The sequence below is a fragment of the Scyliorhinus canicula genome, chromosome 8 (assembly GCF_902713615.1).
Source record: "Scyliorhinus canicula chromosome 8, sScyCan1.1, whole genome shotgun sequence".
Classification (NCBI taxonomy): Eukaryota; Metazoa; Chordata; class Chondrichthyes; order Carcharhiniformes; family Scyliorhinidae; genus Scyliorhinus; species Scyliorhinus canicula.
Window position 1 is genome coordinate 39,108,536 of NC_052153.1, and position 22,534 is coordinate 39,131,069.

Genomic DNA, 22,534 nt, shown 5'->3' on the forward strand with positions numbered 1-22,534 from the left:
TTCACCATGCGGCAGATGTTAGTTGTCCAGCGGGAAGTGCGGGAAGATCTGGCGGAGATACCTGAGAGCCTGCATGTCATGGTCTCTGTGTTGGGGGGACCATGCAGAATGTGAGCACTGCGATGACTCACCTGTCCGACTGCACAGCCTCTGCTATTGAGAGAATGGAACAGGATTAGGTGTCCCTGGGTTTGTGTTTACACCTGGAGGCCTCCACACTGGCAATGATCTGGGCATCTAGTAATGCTGCTCGGTGCCTGTCCATCCATGTTGTGCAGGAAGGCTCAAACCAACCTCATGCCGGCAGATGAGTAGCAACTTACATCTGCGGACACCTCTCAGGGTGCTCTGGATAATGGCAGCAGCTCCTCCACCCCTTTGCGTTGACTGTCATATCTCACAAAACCATGATGGAGGAGTACACAGCCATGGCGCTGGACCCTCCCACCCAGATGGGGAATGCATAGGCTCCGTCAACAAGAGTATGATTGGCAAGGTAACAGGATATCAGAGTCAGCAGGCTGCTTCCATTGCTACTGCTGGGATTGGGGGGGGGGCACAAAAGGGGGGTGGCACCAAGAGCCAGAATCACAAATACAAGTTTAAGTCACTTTGAGCAGATGAAGGGTTGGGCTGCCACAATAGTTTTTTTTTTAAATTTAGAGTACCCAATTAATTTTTTCCAATTAAGGGGCAATTTAGCGTGGCCAATTCACCTATTCTGCACATCTTTTGGGTTGTGGGGGTGAAACCCACGCAAGCACGGGGAGAATGTGCAAACTCCACACGCTCAGTGACCCAGAGACGGGATCGAACCTGTGACCTCAGCGTCGTGAGGTAACAGGGCTAACCCACTGCGCCACCGTGCTGCCACAATAGTTGAGACGTGCTCAGGAGGATATTGATGTGCTCTTCCTGATCATTTCAGGCATTGGAACTTCATCTTGAGTATCCCTATGGTCATCTCAATTACTGCCCTCGTGGAAGTATGGCTTTGATTATATCCACCGTCACCTTAAGAGTCACAGGCATAGGGTGGCCACCTACACAGCTTGAGACGATCTCTGGGCCAATCATCTCACAGCATCCTTTGGCACTGGACCTCAGACATATCCAGGTAGCAGGAGCTCTGCCTGCAAACTCTGCCAGCTGGCAATGGCTTCTTTGATGGACCCTTTTGCCTTTCCTGACGGCTCTGCCTCTCTTTCGACAGGTCATACTATGGGATGTTGCTTGCAGGTACATGCTCTCCTCACTTTTTCCCTCTCCCGGAAGCCCCTCCAGCAGAGTTGACAATGCCCGTACTCTTCAAGATGATTACACTGAAGGGGCACTCTCAGAGGAAAGTCTCTGTGAATGCTGAGAAATCAAAGGGATATACAGAACACAAAAATGATGCCAAAAACGGTCAATAAACCAACTCCCAACAAAACACCTACCTACTCAACCAGCCAAGATCCTGTGCACCTTTTATCCCACCCCAGATATAGAAATCATGAAAAGCATTTGCCTGGCTAAATGATCTATGCGCCAAGCATTAAAATGCACAGGTCACTCAGAACGGGAGACAATTGTCTTTCAAATTGCCTCAACTACCCCTTTAATTGTCGGTAGTCACGGTTCCAATCTGCGCACATGCCCACCAACTGAAATATTGCAACGCAGCACGATGACACCAGGACGCCATCAAAATGTCATCACACACCATTTAACTCTTCATTAGGACTTCTGTGAGCCTGCACCCGCTCAACGGATGTGAATTCCTGGCCATGGAACCAGGTGGCAAAACCAGCTGAAGGTGTATTTACAGTGTGTGATGTCGCAAGGGACTGGGGTTCGTGATAAGCGGGGTGGAGTTCACTCAGTTCAATAGCTCACACAGTTGACCAAATACCAAAAGTTTAATGTTTATTTGGGGTGGCATGTGGCGCAGTGGTTAGCACTGGGACTGTGGCGCTGAGGACCCAGGTTCGAATCCCGGCCCTGGGTCACTGTCCGTGTGGAGTTTTCACATTCTCCCTGTGTCTGCCTGGGTTTCACCCCCACAACCCAAAGATGTGCAGCGTAGGTGGATTGCCCTTTAATTGGCGAAAAAATAATTGGGTACTCTAAATTTATTGAAAAAAAGCTAAATGTTTATTTAAAGGTCTTCAGATAGTCAGAAAATAAAGGAAATAAACACCTAGCTCCTCTTTGAGCCAAGCTTTACACACAGTATATCCCTATTTAAATCTGGACGGCTAATCCATTTCCCAGGGAAATCTCAACACAGTACATAACAGCGACAGTCCTTCAGGAGGGTAAGGCAGAGGCAAGGTCACAACACGGACAAAGGAGGTCAGATTACGATGACGGGTTCTCATGCAGGCTAAAGTTCAATCCAAATCAGGGTTTTTGTGGATTCTAAGGTCAGCAACAAATACTCAGTATGCTTACGACAAACTCCACTCTCCAAGGCTCCTTCCTCCACCTTCACCAAGTTGCCTTTCTCCCCCTAGCAGGACTCTGCTTACATAGTCTAGCAAGGACACACAGCTGATACTCATTGCACTGATACCTGATATGGGTTTTCCATCAGTCTGCTGTGTGATTTCCAGGCTGACATCCTGTGGCCATTTTGCTAGGAGGAAATTAGAGAATCTTATGGGAAAAATACCATCGGTCTAGTACACTGGTAACACCACAGTTGATTCACCTGAGGAAGGAGCAGTGCTCCGAAAGCTCGTGTTTGAAACAAACCTGTTGGACTTTAACCTGGTGTTGTAAGACTTCTTACTGTGCTCACCCCAGTCCCAACGCTGGCATCTCCACATAATGACCACAGTTGATGACATTCTGCTGGGATTTCCAGTGTGCTGCTTTGCCTGTATTAACATTGTTTTTATCCCTTCTTCACCCATATCTTCCAACACCCGGACCAGTTTTATTAGGAGGGTATCAGCTGGTAAAATGCTATTGGCATCTGGGTGACATTATATAACCCTAATGAGAAACCTGATTTCAGAAGAGTACAATAGCCAACTTAAAAAATGGGGTATAAAGAAATAAGAAAGTCTTGTATTTCTATTGCATATTTCATGATCTAATGATGTCACAGGTACTTTATTTGCCTGAAGAACTTGAGAAGTATGGGCACTGTTGTAAAGTGGAAAACACAGAAGCAACACAATTACGTGCTACACCAATGTCTGACAAACAAGCAATGAAATAATGATCAGATATTCTGCTTTCATTGGTTATTAGATAAATGTGGGCCTGGATATTCAGATAATCCTCTGCTCTTCTTCAAAATAATGCCAGGGGTCTCACCTAAGAGGGCAAGAAATACCTCTGATATTGCAGTGTTCCCTCTGTCCTTCACTGTAATGTCAGCCGAGGTTATGTGACCTGTCCTACAGTAAGGCATGAATTCATAACGTGCCACAAATATAGAGACATATGAAGGAGGGTAGGCCATTTGACCTTTCATGTCTCTTCTACCAATCAACGAGGTCATTATTGGTCTGTGACTGAATCCATACACCTGACCTCGCGCAATATCCCGTTTGGTTACCAAAACCCTTATCAATCTCAGATTTATAATGGACAATTCAGCTCGCATCATCTATCTTTTGCAAAAGAGATTATGTAACTTTGATCATCATTTGTCACTCAGTGATTACTACTTTCACTCTTGAAGGATCTGTCTTTAACTATGTCCTCATGTCTTCACCAAACTGAAATAGTTTCCCTCTATCTATCCGATCCGTCCCCCTTAATATGTTGAAAAATTCAATCAAATCACCACTTAATCTTCTAAATTCCTGGGAATAGATTAAAAGTTGCACAAACGCTTCACATAATTTAACCTTTAGGGTCCAGATATCAATATGATGAATCTGTGTTGCACTCTCTCCAAGGCCCATAGATCTTCCTACGTTATGGTGACCATAACCGAACACAGTGCTGCCACCGTGTGGTATAACATAGGTATTGCATTGCTGTGGAAACATTTCCACCACTTTGTATTCTGTGGGAGCGATTCTCCGGCCTTGTTATAATAATAACCTTTATTGTCACAAGTAGGCTTACATTAACCCTGCAATTAAGTTATTGTGAAAATCCCTGGTCGCCACACATCGGCGCCTGATCGGGCACACTGAGGGAGAATTCAGAATTTTCAAATACGCTCGCTCTCAAACATAACGAGGCCGGTGAATAATGGAAGAGGCCAAAAACAAAATCCACGCCGGGCGCCAAACAGTTTGAGATGCAACCGGCCCACTCCCGTAAGCGAAATTGGTGGGCTCCAGCTCCCCCGAGTTCCACCCCTCTGATGTGGCCACGTCTCGAGGACACCACCAATTATCACCACTTAAGCCCCATTTCCAGACAATTAACGAAAGCCATACTTTATCCAACGGCCTCCTGTCATTCAGCGGCCTCCCCAGCAAGTGGTCACGCTGACGCCGATTAGTATTCCTTTCGAAAACCGTGAACCTGGCGGAAGGGCTTCTGTGGGGAGCTGAGGGGGTGAGTAGCCATCTTTGCTCACAGGCAAAGAGACCGGGGGCATTGGGCTTGCTGCCCTAGCGCTTGGCGGGGTGAGACCCTCCGCATGGGTAGGCCGTCATGTGGGGGGGGGGGTAGCGGGGAGGCCCCGGGGGGACACCCAGCGAGCAACGGCTCGCGGCACCACCAGGCCAACATGTACCCACTCTGGGGCAACCCTTGTCCCTGCCCATCTGCCCCACCGATTAGCCACACCCCCTAGCGACTGCTGAAGCCTCTGGCTCCGCTGCTCAGGGTATTGCTGATAGAGAATTGGCAATCGTGGTGAAGTGAGCGCTTCACAGATGCCAAGTGGATTCCCGTGGGTGGGTGGGCCATGTAGCATATATGGGAGTCATTGCCTGGCATCACATACAGACCGTGATCTCAGGACACTGTGTCTGAACACTGCAGGAGGCAACACCACACATGCAACATCCGAACACCCAGAGGATGGGACGCAGCTCCGGGGACACGTCCATGGTTGGAGGGACGGTGAACGCCACAGGGAGGGGAGGGGATGCCTGGAGAGATGGGCAAAGGGTCTGGGGTCAACCAGCATTGCAGAAGAAAGTGACAGAGGCATCATACTGGTTGTGTAAAAGGGAGTTTAATGTGTTTCACAACCCCCCACTCCCGGTGGTGCAGCCCCCACACCCTCCAAATCCTGAACCCCCCTCCTTCCACACCCCCTACCGAGCCCCACCAACCGCCTTCCCGGTGCCCTGAGTGATCCTCAACATGCCTGGCCCTCCGAACTCTATCACTACAACTTGGTGTTTCCCCAGGATGCACATCTGAGGTGGAAGCAGCCAGCTGGCTAACCCGTCCCATGGCCCTCTATGCCCCTGGTGGGTGTCCTCTTGGCTCTCTGGGGCCGGAGGGTCCCGGAGCACTTGTTGGTGGCCACATCAGAGGGGTGGAACTCGGTGGAGCTGGTGCCCACCGTCGCCTACCATTGGCACTCAGTGCCTCCTCCTCCCAGTCGGTGCCCATAGGGCCCAGAGTCCACCTTGAGGTGGAGCGGCAGCTGGTTCAAGTCCCAACTGTCCCTCCACCATATGGCTCGGCCAGCCCTGGCGGTTCCCCAATGTCTGCACCATTGTTATCGGCGATGCTCCTCAGTGACTGGGACATGCTTTACAGTGTCTCAACCATGCCTACCTGAGACTGCAACAAGTTCCGCAGAGCCTCGGCCATGCCCATCTGAGAGCGGGACATGTCCCGCAGAACCTCATCAAGGTTGGCCTGGTACTGGGTGACATCCCCCAGTGAGGCAGACATTCTGTCGAGACCCTCAGCTATGGCCGCCACTGACTTCACAACACCTTGGCCACCTTCACTAATGGCGTTGATGTCGTGCACCAGGCTCTCCACTGCAGTCGCCACCCTAGAAGTGTTGGCCTCGGTGCCACGCATTACCGGCGACATTTCCTGCGCCCGTAGCCACTGGGACTCCTCCAGTCGGCCATGGGTGTCACTGACATCTCTCTGATTGCCATGACCGCTCCCTATCATCTCCATCAGCTCCGGGATTACCTTTTCCTCAGGCTCAGCATCAGGCTGTAACCCAGCTGGGTTCTGGGATCCAGCAGAGCTCCGGCTGCTGTATTGCCTGGGGGTTCCTGCCTCCACCTGATGTGCATCAGCAGCTGTGTGGTGCTCACCAGATTGTGCCCCCGAGGCCTGTCCACTAACATTTCCCACCGAGGTGCGTGTATCATTGGTAGCATTGAGGATAGCACAATTTCTTCACAGCTCAAGGGTCCCAGGTTTGATTCCGGCTTGGGTCATTGTCTGTGCGAAGTCTGCACATCCTCCCCGTGTGTGGGTGGGTTTCCTCCGGGTGCTCCGGTTTCCTCCCACAGTCCAAAGATGTGCAGGTTAGGTGGATTGGCCATGATAAATTGCCCTTAGTGTCCAAAATTGCCCTTAGTGTTGGGTGGGGTTACTAGGTTATGGGAATAGGGTGGAGGTGTTGACCTTGGGTAGGGTGCTCTTTCCAGGAGCCGGTGCAGACCCCGATGGGCCGAATGGCCTCCTTCTGCACTGTAAATTCTATGATAATCTGCACTGGTGGAGGGTGGGGATGACACCTGTGATGCCCCGATTGTGTCTTTCTAGGAGCTCCCCTCCCAGAGGTGGTCTCCTGGGTGGCTGGAGAGGGGGCCACATGGGATCTGTTGGCGCCGTTGGCTGGAGGACCTGTGGGAGAATTGACACGTAGTCAGTGGGAGGGATGGGACAGTTAGCAAGGAAATAACAACTCATGTTTGACAGGTCCTCTGGGTGGGGCACCTCTGCCATGTCCGCCAGCCTCCATGCTGGTGACTGTTCTGTTCTCGGCCACCCAAGACACCTCCAGTGTGGATTCCTTGAAAGAGATGGGGAGCCTTATGTCTGGAACCCCATCATCACTCTGGGCCTCTCCCGATAGTTGTGGGAGAGCTTTTCCTGAGGAGACACAGAGAGGGCATCATTAACCACTCGCGTGGTTCACAGTGGTGGGAGGGGGAGTGAAGGAAGGGTTGAAGGAATTGAAGGGGGACAGAGGGAGGGTTGGGGGTTGCATGGAAAGCTGGGGGGTTGGATGCGTGCGTGAGGGCGGAATGGTCTCAGGGGGCTGTCGTTAGTGTCTATTTATTCCGACACTGGAGGCCAGTCCTCCTGGTCACACTCCTGGCAGTCACATCTGCCTCCACCTCGTCCCAGGCAGCGCTGGCTGCCCTGTGACTGACCCTCTGGGACCCTCGGGGGTACAGGATATCTCTGCTGTCCTCCACTGCATCAAGGAGCTACCTAGATCTGCATCCCCAATTCCAGGATATGTCCTCCTGGGTGCCATTGCTGTGAGCTGGCTGGGGTTGGCTGAGCAAGTGCAGCTTAAGTGCTGCTCGACTTTGTTAGCCGGCGGGGGGGGGTGGGACTAGTGAGCACAGTATCGGTGAATCAGCTGGTGAGCCTTTATTTGCGGCGAGAAGCCCGTGGGACCCTGTTATGTGGACCAAATAACTGTGAACAGCATTGCCGGCCTCGCTAGGCCCCGTGTGGGGAAGCTCGCAGTGGTTCCCAGTCACTACAACAATTAGAAATCTTTACAGAGAATCGTGCCCTTGATTGAATTTTTCGAGGAGGTGACTGGGTATGTTGATGAAGGCAGTGTAGTTAATATAGTCGACATGGACTTCAGTAAGGGTTTTGGCCATGTTCTGCAGGGGACACAGTTCAAGAAGGTGAATTGCCTCTATGGGTGGAATCTTCAGGCCGCACTCGTTACAAAGGGCAGAAAATGCAGGATTCACACCCACAACTTCATGTTAATCAATTTTAATGCATTTCCATGTACTTAGCAGCCCTCCCCCCCCCCCCCCCCCAACCAAATGATTGCCTCACATTAAATATTCACACGTCACATCGGCATGGTTCAAGATAGATTGGGCCAGGCAGGAGGCAGTTGAGGTGATCCCTCCAGGGGTGCAGGCATAAGTATAGCCTCTGGGAGAGGGGGGTGCCATTTTGGCAGTGCCAACCTGTGCCAGGGGGCAGTGGGAGCCCTATGGCAGGGAGTGCATATAAATGTTGGCCAGGGAGAAGTGGGAACTCTGAGAGGGTGTTTTGCCGGGGATGAATGTTGTGAGGGGAGGGGGACGGGGTGGAATGAGTGCTTTGAGGCGATGAATCTGTGGAGCCGGTGTCCGGCTCTTGGAGTCACCGTCCTGCCAGAGTGACGGTGTAAACCACGGCCACACACTTTTATTTGGCAACGAGGCTCAAGGTTCCGTGAGAAACTCAGTCAGTTGAACTGGAGAGTTCCACGCCAGTTTTCTGTGTGAGCCTGACACTTTTAAAAAATCTGGTAAGATTCCTCCCTATGGCTGTGTACTTGCTGAGAACAATATAGAGTAATATATATTCAAGAATATATAGGCACGGTGGCGAAGTGGTTAGCACTGCTGCCTCATGGCACCGAGTACCTGGGTTCGATCCTGGCCCCGGGTCACGCTCCGTGTGGAATTTGCGCATTCTCCCCGAAGATGTGCCGGTTAGGGGGGGAGTGGCCACACTAAATTGCCCCTTAATTGGAAATTTGTTTCGAAAAAGTATAAGATATATTCTGTAACTTGCGTTAGTCTTAAAAATCTGTGTGAATCTGCGAAGATATAGATGAGGTGAAGGATTATGTGTTCTAGTCAATCTTTTAATTAATGTTTTATTCTTTTGTTAACAGCTAATCGGCAGTCCTGAGACTCTGTGCACCCACGCTTCTGAAAAAAACGTTAAGGTCTATTTGAGCCAGGGTACCATTCTGAGACTTCCTTATCCAGTAGTAACACTATATGGGTTCATAACAAGGTGAGTAAGACAGCAGAGATATGGAAAGTGGCCAAACTTCTCCATACCCTTTATAACAAGCATGCCCACCTTATCAGTGTTAGCTAGGCTGGGGAAAGAGCCAGCACAATGAGTTAGAGGTCATGTGCAGCTCAGATTTGAAGCAAGTCGTATTGATGTGGCACAATTGTGTTGTTTCATTTCTGCAAGAATGACACAGATGATCATGTCGACTACTACCCTATCTATTTTTTTTTAACTTTCCAATTCAAGGGCAATTTTAGCATGGCCAATCCACCGACCCTGCACATCATTTTGGGTTGTGAGGGTGACACCGTCGCAGACACGGGGAGAATGTGCAAACTCCACACAGACAGTGAACCAGGTCCTCAGCGCTTATGAGGCAGCATTGCTAACCACTGCACCACCGTACCACTCTGACTATCACCCTATCCTGATAATCAATGTCATTGGTGTGCCGAGTGATTTGGGTCCTTACTACTTTCTAAAACATGATTAGGTACATCAGTGACATTCATTTTTTAAAATTGATTTAGATTACCCAATTCTTTTTTTCCAATGCACGTCCAATGCCCAATCCACGTACCCTGCACATCTTTGGGTTGTGGGGTTGGGACCCACGCAGATACGGGGAGAATGTGCAAACTCCACACGGACAGTGACCCGGGGCCAGGATTGAACCCTGGTCCTCGGCGGCGTGAGGCAGCAGTGCTAATCACTGCGGCACCACTGTGACCTTCTTGAGCAGCACTTGACAAGATTTGAACTCAAGCCATTGAATCAGACCCACACCCTCCAATAATCCATACACAATGTACAAAGCGATGCATTTGGTGTACTTTTTATCAGCTGCAGCCATCAAGAGGAAAAATGCACCACTTTGATGAAATTGTTCTTTTAAAGCACATCCTCTGTATGTTTGGAACGTGTTTCAGTATCGATATTAGTAACAGCACAAAGATGTGACATGAGTCTGATGGCATGTCATAAATTAGCCCTGAAACTTCTGGCCGGTCTAATGAGATGGCCGCCTCTGTGGAGCAGCCAGCTGTCTAAGTTTACAGCTCACAGATGATGACCCAGAGCTGAACAATAATATTATAGCAAAAAGAGATAAAGCTGGATAAACTCAGCAGGTCTTGAAGTATCTGTGGAGAGTGAAATAAAGTTAATTGAGTCCGCATGACCCTTCATCAGAGCCAAGTGTTATTACATATATAGTGGCTTTAAGCTTCAAAGCAAATGCATAAAAAGCAATTTTCATTAGAAGTAAAGTCAAGAAACTTAACTTCCTGGGTAGAGTGTTAGTCAACAATTGCACTTTGATGGTCCATGAATCTCTGATGCTTAGCTTGATCATAGAAACCGTACAATGTAGAAGGAGGCCATTCAGCCCATTGAGTTTGCACCAACTCTCCAAAAGTGCACCCTACCAAGGCCAACTTCCCTGCCCTATCCCCATAACCTCATAACCCCACCTAACCGGCCCCTCACCACAGCAGAATAGAGGCCACTGGACATGGTCAGAGGGCCCAAGGAACGGGTGCTCAGGGAGGCAGAGGTGAACAATGGGCAATGAAGTGAGACCATGCTGAGTTGCGGTTCCCTCTGACATATGTTTCACCTCCACCCACCACCACCCCACAACCACACCAGCCACACATCCCCTCTCCACCATCATCCCGTTCCCCCCTCCCTACATAAACTCCTCCTCACACTTGGACACGACCTAGTGCGCACCGCACACATGTCGCAGTGCATCAGGTGGACATAGGAACTCCCAAGGGGCGGGTTGGTTGGATGGCGGTCCGACCCCAGGGACTAGATGCCATCCGGATGGGTGTCGGGCTTCTGGAGCGGACGGTTGTATCGATAATGGAGGTGCAGTCACTGAGCTGGAGACTACATGAGGGGTTGTCGGCGAGCATCCAGAATCTGCAGGTGCAGTTCGAGGAGTCCAACTGCATGCAGCAGCAGGAGAGGGTGCCGGCCATGTGTGCCATTCAGGCCAACACAGCACGGGTAGCTCCATGGCTGCGAGCATACAGACACTGGTCGAGACGAAAGCGGGCCTCCAAGACTGGCAACATCAGGTGGTGGGGGAACCTCAGGGCATAGCTCTGCTCAAACCCCTGTCCCATGGAGTAGCCCGAGGGCCATCGGGCACCCCGCGAAGGAGGATGAGGTGATGGGGTCCGTACCGGTGACTCTGGTATGGGACATGCCAGAATGCTGCAGAGCCTTGTACTCCCCCCCCCCCCCCCCCCCCCACCCCATCCCTGGTGCATCTGGTGGGCAGCAGGCAGAACAGGGTGGCATCACACCACCCGGAATACCCGAGCAGCAGCCGGACCCATACAGGCTCAGTCCGCCCAGACGGCCACCAAATGGGACTCAGATCACAGGGCGTGAACCACGGCAGGCCGCCTTAACTCCTGATGTACCACCTAGAGATCTACCTATGTGTAGTGTTAGGGCCCGTAAGGCCAGAGAAGCAGACACCACTTAAGTTGGCACGGATGCAGGGCACAGTATAGCGTTAGGGGCCAGGAGACAAACCTGTATATATTTGTTCACATTAAACACCTGTGCACATCATTACAAACAGCCTCGGTGCTCGGTCAGAAGGGTATGAGGAATGGGCTGGTCAGGGCTGGTTGCAGAGGGGGTGCCACTCCGGTATCCCACCAACTACCCGCACCCCCCAATCCTTCCCAGGGATTCAATGGGACCGTGCGGTGGAATGGTCAGCTCGCATGCAGGGATCACCCAGGTGGACGGCGGAAAAATCATGGACAGCAGTCAGACATTGCTGAACGATGCAGAGCCCAGAACGCATCCCAGAGTGGGTTGCCAATATCCTATGGGCCAGACCCGCTTTGACTCGAAGAGGCCAGGAACTGTTGAGTGTGCCAGGATGAAGGTGTCATACACATTCCCCAGGTATCGGGCGCAGACGTGCATGATGAGCATCTCATGTTCACACACCAGCTGTACGTTTATCAAAGGTTTAACAAACCCTTTTGGTTTGTGAAGACCAGTTTATCATCTGCAGGTGCTCGTAGGGGGCTTACATCTGGTAAATCACCCTCTGGAACCGGGGCACCTTGTTGATGGCGGCGAACCATGCTGCCCAGGCATCCTGGTGGGCTTGGTCCACATTGAAATGGATGTATTCTGCCGAACGGGCATATTGGGCCTCTGTGACGGTGCAGATGCACCTGTGCACCGAACTTTATGAGGTCCCGGTCAGGTCCACACTCGGCGCCTGCAAAGAGCCCGTGGCGTAGAATTTCAGGGCAACATTGGGGGCACCCATATGGCCGGTGGTATTCTGCACAACGAGGGGCCACAGTGAGTGGTCAGTAGGGAGCGCAGCAAGGTGTCTGCCTCACAGGCCATGGCAATACCGGTTAATGCCTGGAAACCCTGATCCCGTGAAGGGTTACCCTGGCACCACGACCCATCCCCTGACCCCCCCCCCTACCCAGCCAGTGTCAGGACCGACAGCCCACGGTTACGCCACCATATCTCCAACCTCCTCCTTCTCCCTCATCAACCACGGCCTCAAATTCACGAACTCTGAAAGCACAAGTGAACCTTGCCATCGGGAATTCCCCACGGTTGAGCGGAGGATCACGGAAGCCCCGGAGAATACAAGGTCAGGCCCGCTAATCATATGTCAACGGCATTTACTGTTCGTGCAAAGGGGAATGCATCGATGCCGCTGCCAAGGCACTGGAGAGTTGCAATGTGGCATGAAGCCGGAGCCTGCAACGATTTTGGCGTCACAACCAATTCTCTGCCCAATTGCGTTTCCCGATTCTGCCGTCGGCCGACGGAGAATCCCATCTCAGATTCATCCATTCAGGAGGATGTATAAATTCAAGCCCATTTACAAGGTCTCTCCTGGGAAACTTTATCACAGGAGATAGCATCTCATGTATGAATCTTTGGGAAAAATGTGGTCTTTGCTGCAGTCAAGGTCCACCACATGCACTGTTCTAACTGTGACAGAGAAATTGTACCATGTTCTCAACTTGCATTGGTCAGTTCCAAGACGCCAGTGGACATTCATGGTCTTCACTCCATTTTTTACACTCTGAAAATACTGCATAGATGGTCAACACATTTCAAAAACTGCCTGATTCAACAAATTGCATTTATGTCTGCTCTAACGCTAAGCCCTGAAATTAATTAATTTATTTTTAAATTTAGAGTACCCAATTCATTTTTTCCAATTAAAGGGCAATTTACCGTGGCCAATCCACCTACCCTGCACATTTTTTGGGTTGTGGGGTCGAAACCCACGCAAACACGTGGAGAATGAGCAAACTCCACACGGACAGTGACCCAGAGCCGGGATCGAACCTGGGACCTCGGTGCCGGGAGGCAGCAGTGCTAACCACTGCACCACCGTGCTGCCCTTATTTCCTGAAATTTATACTTATCACAAAAAACTTTCTTTCCTATAAAATGCAGCTAATTTGTAACAACAAAAAAACCTTGCAGCTGCGAATCTCCAGTCTGGCTGAAAGTGCATGGAATAGACTTCCGGTTGCGGTGATGCGGAGCTAAGCTGCACGTTCGGTAGCTCCCGCTAATTTTGGTCTTTTGGGCTCTTTTAAGGGCCCGTAGCGGTGCTGGTTGGACTTTTCCCGGTGTGGGAACGCATCCACTGTGCTTATCTGCCGGTGGATGGACTGGACCAGGAACGGAGCGGTCAGAAAATCGGCTTTGGAGCAGAGAAAGGTGCGAGGCAGGAAAAACAAGATGGCGGCGGGCAGGGAACCGGCAGCGTGGCAGCAGTGGGAGCAGGAGCAGCAGGAGCTGCTTCAGCGCTGCTTCAGAGAGCTGAAGGCTGAGATCCTGGAACCGTTTAAGGCCTCGCTGGACAAGCTCATGGCGACTCAGACGGCTCAGGGTGCAGAGACCCGAGAGCTACGGCACAAGGCCTCGGAGAGCGAGGACGAACCCCTGGGCCTGGCAGCGAAGGTGGAGTCGTACGAGGCGCTCCACAAGAAGTGGCTAGCGAGGATGGAAGAGATGGAGAACCGCTCCCGTCGGACGAACCTGCTGATTCTGGGCCTCCTGGAGGGGCTGGAAGGTTCGGATTTGGGGGCATATGTGGCTGTGTGCTGAACTCGTTAATGGGTGCGGGGTCATTCCAAGGACCCTTGGAGCTGGAGGGTGCACATTGAGTGCTGTTGAGGAAGCCCAGGCCGAACGAGCCACCTAGGGTGGTGCTGGTCCGTTTTCACCGCTTCGTTGACCGTGAGTGTGTGCTGAGATGGGCGAAGAATGAAAGGAGCAGCAAGTGGGAGAAGGCGGAGATCAGGATCTATCAGGACTGGAGCGCGGAGGTGGCGAAGAGAAGGGCTGGTTTCAATCGGACGAAGGGAGTACTTCAGAGGAAGGGGGTGAAGTTTGGCCTGCTACAGCCGGCCCGCCTCTGGGTCACTTACAAGGATCGCCAGCTCTACATCGATTCTCCAGAGGAGGCCTGGGCCTTTGTCCAGGCAGAGAAGCTGGACTCGAACTGAGGACTGGGGGGCTGGGGAATGATGTACATAGTCCGGAGGCTTTGTCCTCCTAGGTATCCTTTCACTTTTATTGGTTGTGTTTGATGATGCCTTTTTGCTTTTCTGCTTTTTCGCCTTTTGGGGCTGTTAATTATTTATTTGGGTGCTTATTTGCTTTTTCACTGGTGGAGGGCTGGGGAGCTGTTCGCGGTCCCGCTGGGTCATGTGCCCGTCTTTTTCCCGCGTGTTGGGTTGGGGGGCGGGGTTTGGGATGGAAGCGTGGGTTTTCTTCCCGCGCTGGAGGAGCAGTGGGCGGGGCCGGCACTGCGATGGGGGATTGGTGGTTGTGTTGCATCGGGGGGGAGTCGTTGGGATGGTGGGAGCAGCCGGGGTCAGCAGGAGTCGGCTGATTTACGGAAGTACGATGGAAGAGGTTACGCAGCTAGGGGGGCCCTAGCTTGCGGGGGGGGGGGGGGGGGGCATTGGGGGTGGGGGGTACCGGGTTGCTGCTGCAGGGGCCGAAGGGAAACTGCTGGTGACGGGGGAGGTTGGGAAGGGGGTCTGCCACTGTGGGGAACGGGCCTGGGGGGTTCTGCGGGCACGTGGTGAGCTATGGCTGACCGGCGCAGAGGGAGGGGGAAGACCCCCCAGATTCAGCTGGTCACATGGAACGTGAGGGGGCTGAAAGGACCGGTGAAGCGGTCCCGGGTTGTGGCGCATTTGAAGGGGCTGGGAGCGGACGTGGCTATGCTCCAGGAGACGCACCTTAAGGTGGCGGATCAGGTGAGGCTGAGAAGAGGCTGGGTTGGACAGGTGTTTCACTCGGGGCTAGAATCGAGGGGTGGCGATTTTAGTTGGCAAGTGCTTGGCGTTTGTGGCGTTGAGTGTGGTGACGGACAGTGGAGGTAGATACGTAATGGTGAGTGGTAGGCTTCAAGGGGAGCGGGTGGTTCTGGTTAATGTGTACGCCCCCAACTGGGACGGTGCAGGCTTCATGCGGCGAATGTTGAGCCGGATCCCGGACCTGGAGACGGGGGGCTTGATCTTGGGAGGGGATTTTAATACTGTGTTGGATCCAGCACTGGATCGTTCGAAGTCAAGGACGGGCAAGAGGCCGGCGGCGGCCTCAGTGCTGAGGGTTTCATGGATCAGATGGGAGGGGTAGACCCTTGGAGGTTTTTGAGGCCGGGAGGTAAGGAGTTTTTCTTTTTCTCCCATGTCCACAAGGCTTATTCCCGGATTGACTTTTTTGTCCTCAGCAGGGCGCTAATCCCGAGAGTGGACCTGGACCTGGGGGAGGGAAGGATCAGCGCCCGCTGTGGAGGTTAGATGTGAGGCTTCTGGCAGAGGAGGAAGTATGGGGGCGGGTCCGTAGGGGTATAGAGGAGTATTTGGAGGCTAATGACAACGGGGAGGTGCAAGTTGGGGTGGTCTGGGATGCGCTGAAGGTGGTGGTTAGAGGGGAGCTGATATCTATTCGGGCGCACAGGGAGAGGGGGGATAGGGTTGAGAGGGAGAGGTTGGTGGAAGAAATGGTCAGGGTGGACAGGAGGTATGCGGATACCCCGGAAGAGGGCTTTTGAGGACGCGTCGCAGTCTCCAAGCGGAGTTCGATATACTGACCACCCGGAAGGCGGAGGCGCAGTGGAGGAGGGCGCAGGGGGCGGTATATGAGTATGGGGAGAAAGCAAGTCGGATGCTGGCCCACCAGCTCCGAAAACGGGAGGCAGCGAGAGAGATAGGGGGAGCCACAGATGCAGGAGGGAACCTGGTGCGGAGTGGTAGGGACATTAATGGGGTGTTCAGATCCTTTTACGAGGGGCTGCACCGGTCGGTGCCCCCCAGGGAGGTGGGCGGGATGGACCGCTTTCTGGATAAGCTGGAGCTCTCAAGAGTGGAGGATGAGCGGGTGGAGAGTCTGGGGGCCCCAATCGAGGTGGAGGAGCTGATGGAGGCGCTGGGGAGCATGCAGACAGGGAAAGCACTGGGACCTGACGGGTTCCCGGTGGAGTTTTATAAGAAATTCTCAGATCTGCTTGGCCCGCTGCTTGTGAGGACCCTGAATGAGGCGAGGGAGGGGGGGGCTTTGCCCCCGACGATGTCTAGAGCAATAATCTCACTGATCCTGAAGCGGGATAAGGACACCCTCCAGAGTGGGTCTTACAGGCCGATCTCGCTCCTCAACGTGGACGCAAAGTTGTTGGCTGAGATACTATCCAGGAGGGTGTAAGATGTGGTCCCGATGGTTATCCATGAGGACCAAATGGGGTTTGTGAAGGGGAGGCAGCTGAATGTCAATGTGCGGCGGCTTCTTAATGTCATCATGATGGCGTCGGCGGATTGGGAGGCGGAAATAGTAGCATCGATGGATGCGGAGAAAGCTTTTGACAGGGTGGAGTGGAGCTACCTGTGGGAGGTGCTGAGGAGGTTTGGGTTTGGTGAGGGATTCATTAGCTGGGTGAGGCCGCTGTATAGTTCCCCGGTAGCGAGTGTGGTGACGAATGGGAGGAGGTCGGAGGACTTTCGGCTGTCCCGGGGGACGAGGCAAGGGTGCCCCTTGTCTCCCCTGCTCTTCGCGTTAGCGATTGAGCCCTTGGCCATGGCGCTGAGGGATTCGAAGAACGGAGGGGGATTGTGGGGGAGGAGCACCGGTTGTCACTGTACGCAGATGATTTACTGTTGTACATCGCGGATCCGGCGGGGGGGGATGCCAGAGGTGCTGAGGATACTTGGGGAGTTTGGGGATTTTTCGGGTTATAAGCTCAATGTGGGGAAGAGTGAGCTGTTTGTGCTGCACCTGGGGGACCAGGAGAGGGAGATAGGAGAGCTCCTGTTGAAGAGGGCGGAGGGGAGCTTTAGATATCTTGGGGGTCCAGATAGCTAGGAGCTGAGGAGGCCCTGCATAGGCTAAACTTTTCGAGGCTGGTGGAACAGATGGAGGAGGAGTTTAGGAGGTGGGATGCACTGCCACTCTCTTTGGCGGGTAGAGTCCAGTCAGTTAAGATAACGGTGCTCCCGAGGTTTTTGTTTCTCTTCCAGTGCCTCCCCATATTGATCCTGAAGGCTTTTTTTAGGAGGGTTAATACTGTAAGAGTAATCTGGGGTTTGTGTGGGCGCGGAAGGCCCTGAGAGTGAGGAGGGTATTCCTGGAGCGTGGTAGGGAGGTAGGCGGGTTGGCGTTGCCCAACTTGTGTGGGTATTATTGGGCTGCGAATGTGGCAATGATTCGTAGGTGGGTGATGGAGGGGGAGGGTGCCGCATGGAAAAGGTTGGAGGTGGCTTCCTGTGTGGGTACGAGTTTGGAGGCATTTGTGATGGCCCCGCTCCCACTCCCCCCGGCAAGGTATTCTACGAGTCAAGTAGTGGTGGCTTCCCTCAAAATCTGGGGGCAGTGGAGGCGGCATAGGGGGGAAGTGAAGGCCTCAGTGTTTGCACCAGGGAGAATAGATGGTGGGTTTTTGAGTTGGCATAGGGCAGGCATCAGGCGGATGGGGCACCTTTTCCTCGATGGGAAGTTTGCGACTTTAGAGGAGTTTGAGGGGAAGTGGGGCCTCACCCCTGGGAATGCTTTCAGGTATATGCAGATCAGGGCGTTTGTTAGGCGGCAGGTGGCGGAGTTCCCGCTACTGCCGCCTAGGGGGGTGCAGGATAGGGTGCTCACGGGGACGTGGGTCGGTGAGTGTAGGATCACGGCAATTTATCAGGTGATGCAGGAGGAGGAGGAGGCCTCGGTGGAAGAGCTAAAAGCGAAGTGGGAGGAGGAGCTAGGGGAGGAGATCGACGAGAGGACGTGGGCGGACGCCCTGGGGAGGGTGAACTTGTCCTCTTCTTGCGCACAGCTCAGCTTAATTCAGCTGAAGGTGTTGCATAGGGCGCACATGGCTGGGGCCAGGATGAGCCGGTTCTTTGGGGGAGAGGACAGGTGTGGGAGGTGTTCAGGAGGCCCAGCGAACCACACCCACATGTTCTGGGCATGTCCGGCGTTGGAGGGGTTTTGGAAGGGGGGTGGCGGCGACCTTGTCCAAGGTGGTCGGTTCCAGGGTGGAACCAGGCTGGGGGCTCGCGATCTTTGGGGTAGCATCGGAGCTGGGAGTGCAGGAGGCGAGAGAGGCCGGTACCCTGGCCTTTGCGTCTTTAGTAGCCCGGCGTAGGATTCTTTTACAGTGGAGGGACGCAAAGCCCATGAGCCCGATGGCCTGGATTAACGACATGGCCGGGTTCATCAGGCTGGAGAAGGTTAAGTTTGCCCTGAGGGGCTCGGTACAAGGGTTCTTCCGGCAGTGGCAGCCCTTTCTCGATTTTCTGGCGGAGGGTTAGAGGGTGGTCAATCTCAGCAGCAACCGGGGGCAAGGGGGGGGGGAGGAGGGCAAGGGGGGTGGGTTAGGGATCTGTGAAGGGGGTTTGGATTTGCGACTGTTTGGTTCTTTCTTGTTTTTTGTATTGTTATTAATTCATTGCTTTGTATTGGGGGGTTCTTCTTTCTGTTTATTTCTATACCTTGTTTATTTTATTGTTGGGAGAAAATTTGTTGTTGAAAAATTTGAATAAAAATTATTTTTTAAAAAAGAATGTGCATGGAATTTTTGCTGGAATGCCAAATTCTCCGTTCTCACTTGCAGGGGGAGGTGGCAGCAGATGAGATTAAAGAATCCCGCCCAGCTTCTTACAAATGATTTCTTGACTAGCTGGCAGTTAACATGGTGCCTTTAGACCAGTGGTGTGCAAATTAGGCTCGTGAGTGGACCACTTGAGTGGCCTTTCTTCATCTCATTGGACGCAAGTTTGAAATCGGGCATGTCACTAACCGACACAGTGAATAAAATTAAATACATTTACTGCACGCCAAATATTTCATAACAAGTATAGAAAATCTTCATCATTCAAATATTAATAAACTATCAACTTCAAATGGTAAAAATAGAAGAAATATTTACGCTTACCTTGCTTACGTCATACTCAATGCAACTTCTGCGCTTGTGTATCTAGAGTTTGCAGGACTGCTAAGTGAAGGTGCTTTGACAGGATCTGTAAAATGTTTCCAGTCTCTTCGGCTTGTTTACTTTTGATTTCTCTTTCCAATAGACTTTGAAGATTAGATGAACCAGTGAGACTAGTGGATATTCTGAGGAAGGTGGAGAATGAGAAATGGACAGGAAGACCAGGAAAAGGACAACTGAAAGAATTGGATGTGGAGAGGAGAGCAGCCGAAGTTGTGCACAGTCTGGGTGGCTTTATTTGAGGAAAGATGTAGCGGCATGGAGGCAATTAAGAGGTGGTTCATTTGGTGGAATCTCCGCTCCAAAATCGCGTTCGGGGATGGGAACGCGATTCTGTTTTGGCGCCGAAATCGGGAGCAGCGCCAGTTTTTCAATTCTCTGCCCCCTGGAAACAGGTTTACTCATGGAGTACGCTGCACTGCGTATCCACCGCCTCAGGCCATTGCCTGAGACCCGCCCCGCAATACTCCGTTGCCGAACAACCGAATTCCCAACGGCGTGGCTTACGTGTGCTCACACCGTCCGGGATCCTTGCGTGGCAGCTGTGGGCTCAGCCGCCACGCACGGGTGTGGGGGGGGGGGAGGGGGGGGCTGCTGGGGGCAATGTGGGAGGCCGGTCCGGGGTGATGTGTTGGGTTCTCTGGAGCTGTGGAGACTGCGTTTACCGTAGGAGTAACATAGACAGGCTACCAACACTTGTAATAGTACAACACTATTTTATTTACTTAAGAACTGTTGAACATACTTGCACTGTGGGTCGACACTATGTTAGATTGATTGAAGACCTATGCCTAACCTGACCAGCCTATACTGCTAGCACATGGTGGATGTTTGTGCTACTGACTGCGAGCTCTGTCCATCTCAGAGGCGGCATCCCGAATCAGCGGGAAAACTAGTGCCCTCTGGTTTTATAGTGACCGTGCCCTAACTGGTGATTGGCTGCAGTGTTGTGTGTGTTGATTGGTCTTGCAGTGTGTCAGTCAGTGTGTGTCTCTGCACCATCATATACTGATGTGTATATTATGACACGGGGCGCCCAAGTGGCCGATGTGTGGCACTAATTCGGCAATCCAGCTCCGGCGGCTGAGTCCGCCATGGAGCACAGCTCGCTTGCTGCAGGCAGCCATCGTGCGCATGCGCGGCCTCTGACCCGGAAGTGCCGGGGCCGTATCAGCAGCTAGATCTGTGAGCTCTGTGACGGCACCCTGCTCGCCGCCAGCAAAACGGGGAGTCTGTGGCCTTTTGACGCCAGTTTTCATGACAGCACGAGGACTCAGACTCCAAAATGGAGAATCCAACCCATGGGGTTTGTCATATGAAGAGAGATTGAACAATTTAGACATATAGGCCGGAATCCCCGGGGAGAGGTGGGAATCCCGCCCCAACGCCGGCTGCCCTATTCTCCGGTGTCGTTTTTCGGGCAGTGGCGGGATTCCCGCCACACCGGTCGGGGGCCATTGACAGCGCCCCCCCCCGGCCATTCTCTGGGCCCTGATGGGCCAAGCGACCGTCCAGTTTTGGCCAGTCCCGCCGCCATGAATTACTCACCCCACACACGGTGGGACCTGGCAGGTGAGTGTGCGGGTGCAGTCCCCCGGGGGGAGTGCGGGGGGATCAAGACCTATCGATCTGCGGGCAGGCTTGTTCCATGGGGGGACTTCTTTCCTCTGCGCCGGGCCCCTGTAGGGCTCCGCCATATTGCCCTGGAGCCAACGCGGAGAAGAGAACCCGTGCACATGCGCGGAAATACACCAGCCGGTCTGCGCATGCGCGGAAATATGCCGGCCATTCCACGCATGCGTGGGATCACGCCAGCCGTTCCACGCATGCGTGAACTTGCGCTGGCCCTTTGGCGCTGGCCAGAGCGGTGCCAACCTCTCCGGCATCCACCAAGCCCCCGGAAGTTTGGAGAATTCCTGATTTTTGAGGCTGTTGATGCCGGATAGTTGACGCCAGTTTTCCTGCCAGCATGGGGACTTAGTCCCCAGAATTGAGAATCCCGGCCATAGTTTCTCGAGTTTAGGAGGGGTGATAAAATTGAGATGCATAAGATGATAAAAGGTATAAAATTTAGACATGGAACAGATGCTTCCTCTTGTGGGACATCCTAGAGCGAGATGTCATCGTCTTAGGATAAGAGGTAGCAAATTTAAAACTGAGATGAGGAGAAACTACTTCTCCCAAAGGGTTGTGAATCTGTGGAATTCACTATCCCAGGGTGCAGCGGATGCTGGGACAGTGAATAAGTTTAAGGAGGAGTCAGACAGATTTTTAATTGGTAATGGGTCGAAGGGTTATGGAGAACGGGCTGGATGGTGGAATTAAGACCAGGGTGAGATCAGCAATGATCAAATCGCGGAACAGACTCAATGGGCCAAACGGCCTAATTCTGTTCCTATATCTTATGAACATATGAAAGAAGAAACCTAGATTGGGCCTGAATCAAGATTAAGGGCAGAATTCTCCCATTTTGAGGAATCCCGCACCGGTGAGGAGCGAGCACCGGTGCCGACTGAAACACCCACCATCAGCGCTGAAAACAGCCGGAGAATGTCTGTGTCCTGGGCCGCACATGTGCACGGCTGATGACTTGCACCGGTCACGCCGTACAACATGGCGCTGGCTGTGCGCTAAACCTAATCCACCGATTGCGACCCTGGCCATCCCCTGGTCCCCTACCAGTCCCCCCAGCGATGGCAGACGCCCCCCGGCTAGCAGCACGAATCCCGGCCAAGTGTGGCGGCGCTGGACACAGTCCGCAGCCGGCACACCAGCTCAGACCACGCGTGTCGCACGCCGTCAGGAACTCGGGCCCACCGGGGGGAGGGGGGGGGGGGGGAGAGCATCATGGGTGGGCCGGCCGATGAGACGCCAATGGCATTGCGTTCGCATGCATCGTGGATCATGCTGAGGGGGTGGAGAATCGATTCTCCGCCAATTGCCGATTACAATTTTGGCATTGGCAACAGAGGATCCCACCCACAATCTTTAGCCTCAACTACTTCCTCCGGTAACAAATGCAACAGACTCACCATTCTCTGGGTGAAGAAATTTCTCCGCATCTCTGCCCAAAATGGTCTACCCCTTATCCTCAATATGTGACTCCTGGTTTTTAGACACACCCACCATTGG

At 52.9% G+C, this 22,534-nt stretch overlaps 1 long non-coding RNA gene across 2 annotated transcripts in view; it reads left to right on the forward strand.

Moving 5' to 3' along the window:
- Positions 1-22,534, forward strand: part of LOC119970183 — a 192,580-nt gene that overhangs the window by 75,487 nt on the left and 94,559 nt on the right. For both annotated transcript variants that reach the window (XR_005461559.1, XR_005461558.1), the window contains exon 2: positions 8,759-8,883. This is a non-coding gene — a long non-coding RNA (uncharacterized LOC119970183). The remainder of the gene's footprint in view (positions 1-8,758; positions 8,884-22,534) is intronic.